The sequence below is a fragment of the Myotis lucifugus genome, unplaced genomic scaffold (assembly GCF_000147115.1).
Source record: "Myotis lucifugus unplaced genomic scaffold, Myoluc2.0 scaffold_297, whole genome shotgun sequence".
NCBI lineage: Eukaryota > Metazoa > Chordata > Mammalia > Chiroptera > Vespertilionidae > Myotis > Myotis lucifugus.
This window is the reverse complement of record NW_005871345.1, coordinates 821,570-827,800: the sequence shown is the minus strand read 5'-3', so window position 1 is coordinate 827,800 and position 6,231 is coordinate 821,570. Positions and strand designations below refer to the sequence as shown.

General features: G+C 41.8%; 1 pseudogene; it reads left to right on the top strand.

The window, feature by feature from the left end:
- The first annotated feature begins 3,825 nt into the window (after nt 1–3,825).
- Nucleotides 3,826–5,422, top strand: LOC102432351 (annotated as a pseudogene).
- Nucleotides 5,423–6,231: the final 809 nt, after the last annotated feature.

Here is a 6,231-nt window from a genome sequence, read left to right as displayed (position 1 = left end):
CTTTTTATTTCAATATAATATGGCAAGAAGCATAAGTTTCTCTGACAAGCTGAACCTTTCTCCCATCCTCATGAGCAAGTAAGAGGATAGCTTCCTCACCAGTATTCAACCTCAAACTTTAAAGGCTTAGCTGATACTTTTTAATCATTCAGGAGTAGATTCCTCTGGGGGGGGGGGGGCGGGGGGGTGTTATTCCATCAGCCAGGCTCCTTCCAGCATATTTTTTCCCTTATGTTTTGTGTGCCTTTGATCCATGTCAAATATCATCATTAGCATTGCCACAGGAAATCCCACAAGGGGAAAGTAGAAGAGATGAAAAACATCAAATTCACCTCCAGAATGCATCCTTTTCTGAGAGCTGCAAAGTCAAACACCAATAGAATGAACTAAAAGCCTTTGTGGACTTAAAACAGCAAAAAAATGAAATGTTTTATTATGTGTTCAGTTTGTGATTCTATAATCATTGAAACATTTTTGATTGATCTGTCAATGGGAAATTGCTAATACTAGTGGTTCAATAATTTCAATAGTTTAAATTAGAATAGTAACATATGTAAAAATTCATGTCCAGAATAGTGGGTAAGAGTGCAGCCTCTAGGATCAGACAATCCTGAATGTGAGCCTTGATTCTGCTGTTCAGTAGTGATCTAATATAGGACAGATTAGTCTGACAGCCTCATTTTCCTTTTCTATAAAATGGAAGTAACAATACCTAGGTTGTTATAATGTTGTGATGATTAAATTAGATGTTAAGCATTAAGCACCTAGTATAGTAATTAAAACAGTGAATGTGCAGTAAATATTAGCTATTACTAATTATTATTCATCATGGTATCTATGTCTGCTTCCCCTATTTCTCTGAATACTTCAAAGTTAGCCAAGAAGCCCTGGCCAGGTACTCAGTTGGTTAGAGCATCATCCTGATAAGCCAAGGTTGCTGGTTCGATCCCAGTCAGGACACAAACAAGATGCAACCAATGAATGCATGAATAAGTGGAACAAATTGATGTTTCTCTCTCTCTAATAAATAAATTAAAAATAAAAGTTGGCCAAACCACAGAGCCCCAATATTTGGGGCATACAAAAGATGGCACTGGAGTGACTGAAACTTGAGTGGCTCTCAAAGGGCAAATAAAATTTATAAGTTGAAGCTGAAGTCACAATAGACCTTAGGAGTTTTATTAGTAAAATGCTGTTGAAAAGTGTTATAAACAAGACAACACACCCAAAATGGAGTTGCTTATGCTAAATCCCACATCACCAAACTGAGAATTAACTTAATTACAGATTCAGCTCTCCCAGAAATGGAATTTTAAACCAGTCGATCAGGAATCACATGATCAGCACTAACTAGGTAATCTGCCAAAGGACCTGTGCCATCCCCTGGCCTAAAGGAAAGTAAGCTTGTAATAAACAGCACACTTTTTTTTTGCCTGATACAAATTCCTTATTACCACTCCCTTCTGGCTATAAAAGTCTTTGGTTTTGTACAGCTCCTCAGAGCTCCTTTCTGTCTGCTAGATTGGATGCTGCCCAATTAGAACTAATTTTTGTTCAAATAAACTCTTAAAATTTTTAATATGTCTCAGTTTATCTTTTAACAAGAGAAAAAACTGTTTTCTCTCTACCCATCTTAAGTTCACTGACCCTGTAAATTAGACTGACAAAAGACAACAAGAGAAAAACAAAAATATGTCTATTAATATGTGTGTTGCACATATATATGAGAACACTCAATTATGAGTAACTCAGAAGGGTGGTTAGAACTTGGGCTCATAAAGCACCTTAAAAAAAAAAAGCATTGTATTTTTAGGGAAGTGACAAGGCAAAGGAAAGGGACTTTGAGTTTCTAGGACAGCAAATCGTGAGTAAATATATAAGGGAATTCATGAAAAGTAAGAATTAGTAAAATTTGTTAGATGGATTCCTCTGGTGCCTTCTCTGACTGATAAGCATCTAGAGTTCTTCTGTTCTTACTGGTAGAGAGATGAGGGGGAACACTCTACAAGTTTATGTCCTGCTTTTAAATAGAGAACAGAGAGCCTTTCTTGTATCCTGCTGCTTCTCAGTTACTTTCAACTCAAAATAATCCTATGCTTCAGTCCCTTTCCCCTTGTATTTTCTTCTTTTTTAAAAAATACTTAACATTATAAAACAATGGGAGAGGAAGGGAGAGGGATAGAGAGTTAGAAACATCGATGAGATTTTACAGTGTGTCTCGCCACAGTAAAAAAAAAAAAAAAAAAGGCATTCTTTATCAAAAGAAACACAAATCCTCCAAAGAATGGAACCTGGGACCTTCCAGTCTGCAGGCCGACGCTCTATCCACTGAGCCAAACCGGTTTCGGCATCCCCTTGTATTTTCATTTTCTCTTTCCGATCCGTCCTTTTGCTTGTCTTTAATATTGCATGTAACAGCTCCACCTTTTAAACATTGGCCACAATGTGGCCAAAACCCCCTTTCCCTATATGATACATTTTGTTGTGATATAATAAGAAATACATATCAGGTCTTCATCAGGGCTCCTGGCACAGAGTTCCTAAATTCCTTGTAATTTCCTAAGATAAGAGCAATCTTTTGTTGTAATATTTGGCTTTGTCCGCACTTCCTGAACTAGCTCCAGAGCAACAAGGGTGAAAGGGGCATCCTTTGTATTCATAACAAGGCCCTTTCAACTGAAGGACTTCAGAACAGGCCTCCCCAAGATGTGCTGTTTGGGCATGTGAATTATTTTGAGCTGAAGGCAATTGAGACCCTGAGGGTTCACAAGGAGCTTTTACCTCTCCCTTAAAGAAGTTAAATTAAGGGTCTTACCCATAATAAGAGTCATCATCAGAAATAACTTTTATGACCTATCTATAGGGTGGGGCAGAGTTCTAACATCCACTCTTATTCTCCTGAGAATGAATGACCTTCCTGTCTCTATTTTGCCTCATCCTTAGCTCATATATACCTCATATATGTGGGATTCCTGTATCTACATATGTAATTAAATTTGGTCATTTTTCCTCTTGTTAATCTGTCTCATGTCTATTTGATTACGAGACCAGCTAGAAAAAGCTAAGAGGGTGGAGGAAAGTTTCTTCTCCTCCACACAACCACACTTGAGTTTATGTTAATAAAGTGACTTTTGGAAAGCCCCTAACAAAATGGTCGCCAGGGGAACCACCCAAAGGAGTAGAGGGTTGGAACTTTCAGTCCAACACTCTGGCTAGAGATTGAATTCATTTACCAATGGCCAATGATTTAATCAGTCATGCCAATATAATGTAGCCTCCATTAAAAACTGCCGGAAGCTGGTCCACCCTTGCTGCTTGACACAGTCGCTCCAGGGAAGAAACATCTGCACAGCTTATGTTTCAAGGGACCTGGCGTATATGGCATATGTTTGCTCCCCCTCTTAACGCTATGTGTTTTAAACAGGACCACCTCCCCGAGAAAGGTTGTTTCCCCAGGTGAGGATTTTTATCAGTAAAACCCCTTAACTAAGTGCCAGGCGGGTAGTTAATCACTTTAACTAGGAATAATCACGCTTAAGCTACATAATCTTTACTCCCTGGAATGGAGATAAGAAACGCCCTAACCTTTGGAATAGAAATTGATAGGATTAAAATCAACTGGTATAAATACAGATGTAACAAGACAATAAAACACAGACCCTGGCTGAAGAACCTAGACACAGAACCTGGCTAGGCTGCTGATCAACTGAACGCTGTGTCCGTGTCATTCCTTCTTCGCTGACTCCGTCCACACCTTTGGGAACCCCTAGACCTGCAGGAGGCGGCGGTAGCAGCGGTAGCCACCGAGGCTGAGGCCGAGGGAAGATGGCGGACGATGTGGACCACATAGACATTTACACAGATGTAGACGAAGAGTTCAGCCAGGAAGCTGAATATGGTGGGCATGATCAGATAGATTTGTGTGATGATGTCATCTCTCCATCCGAAAATAATGGAGATGCCCCAGAAGACCGGGATTACATGGATACTCCCCCACCAGCTGTTGGTGATGATGTGGGTAAAGGAGCAGCACCAAATGTTGTCTATACATATACGGGAAAGAGAATTGCATTATATATTAGAAATCTAACATGGTGGACAACAGATGAAGACTTAACTGAAGCACTGCATTCTTTGGGAGTAAATGATATTTTGGAGATAAAGTTTTTTGAAAACCGAGCAAATGGCCAATCTAAGGGGTTTGCCCTTGTTGGTGTTGGATCTGAAGCATCCTCAAAAAAGTTAATGGATCTGTTGCCTAAAAGAGAACTTCATGGTCAGAATCCTGTTGTAACTCCATGCAATAAACAGTTCCTGAGTCAATTTGAAATGCAGTCCAGGAAAACTACACAATCAGGACAAATGTCTGGGAAAGGTAAAGCTGTCCTCCAGGAGGCAGTTCACGTGCAGCATCAGCATTCCCACAAGGTGGTAGAGGACGGGGCTGTTTTCCAGGGGCTGTTCCTGGTGGGGACAGATTTCCTGGGTCAGCAGGACCAGGAGGGCCACCCCCACCTCTTCCAGCTGGACAGACTCCATCATGTCCACCCTTAGGTTCTCCAGGCCCACCTGGTCCACCAGGTCCACCTCCACCTGGTCAGGTTCTGCCTCCTCCTTTAGCTGGGCCTCCTAATCGAGGAGATCGCCCTCCACCGCCAGTTCTTTTTCCTGGACAACCTTTTGGGCAGCCTCCTTTGGGTCCGCTTCCGCCTGGTCCTCCACCTCCAGTTCCAGGCTACAGTCCACCTCCAGGCCCCTTTCCACCTCATCCACCTGGTCCTCTTGGACCACCCCTTACACTTGCTCCTCCTCCGCATCTTCCTGGACCACCTCCAGGTGCCCCACCGCCAGCTCCACATGTGAACCCAGCTTTCTTTCCTCCACCAACTGACAGCGGCATGCCTACATCAGATAGTCGGGATCCACCACCAACAGATCCATATGGCCGACCTCCGCCATATGATAGGGGTGACTATGGGCCTCCTGGAAGGAAAATGGATACAGCAAGAACTCCACTGAGTGAAGCTGAGTTTGAAGAAATCATGAATAGAAATAGAGCAATATCAAACAGTATTATTTCAAGAGCCGTGTCTGATGCCAGCGCTGGTGATTATGGGAGTGCAATTGAGACACTGGTAACTGCAATTTCTTTAATTAAAGAATCCAAAGTATCTGCTGATGATCGTATTAGCTTTCTGCAAGATTGCCTTCATGGAATTGAATCCAAGTCTTATGGTTCTGGATCAAGAGATCACGAGAAAAGAGTCGGCGCCATAAATCCCACAGTAGAGATCGTCATGATGATTATTATAGAGAGAGAAGCAGAAAAAGAGAAAGACATTGTGACCGAGATCGGGACCAAGACCGAGAGCGTGACCGAGATCGGGACCGTGACCAAGAGCGCGAGTATTGTCATTGTTAGAAGCTGAAGGAAGAGGAACATCTTCCAAGACAAAACAGTCTTCATGAGGGAAACATGACGCTTGTCCAGCAGTTTGCTTCTTGTGATTGAACTGAATCTATAAGGATTCATGGATAAAATGAATAGGAATAGATCTGAATAAAGAAAATTTGCATAAATGGTAAAAAAAAATTCCTTCTTAGCCGACTCCATCCACACCTTTGGGAATCCCTGGACCTGCTGGGGTTGGACCCCAACAAAAAACAAAACACACAAAAAAAAAACCTAACCAAGAGGTTCACCATGCTGGAAGTGTTATATAGCCCGAGAAGACACAGAAGCTCTATGCCCCTTCCTTCATACCTCACCCTAGGCATCTCTTCCATCTGGCTGTTCCTGAGCTATATTCTTTTATAATAAACCGGTCGTCTAGTAAGTAATCTTTTCCTGGGTTCTGTGAATCATCTTAGAAAAATTTTGAACCTGAGGAAGGGAAGATGGGGACCTCCAATTTATAGTTGGTCATCAGAAGCACAAGTGACAACCTGGACTTGAGATTGGTGTCTGAAGTTGGGGTAGGGGACAGTCTTATGAGACTGAGCCCTTAACCTATGGAATCTGCACTAACTCAGGGCAGTTGGTGTCAGCATTGAGCTCAACTGTTGGACACCCAGTTGGTGTCCTCCAAGAATTGGAAAAATGCTTGGTGTAAAAACACCCACACATGTGGTGTCAGAAGTGTTGATTTGAGTACAGAAAAAGAAATTAGTTTTCCTTTTACCTTGTTTTCTAACAGAACAGATTAAATAGGTTATTATTTTCAGGAGGAA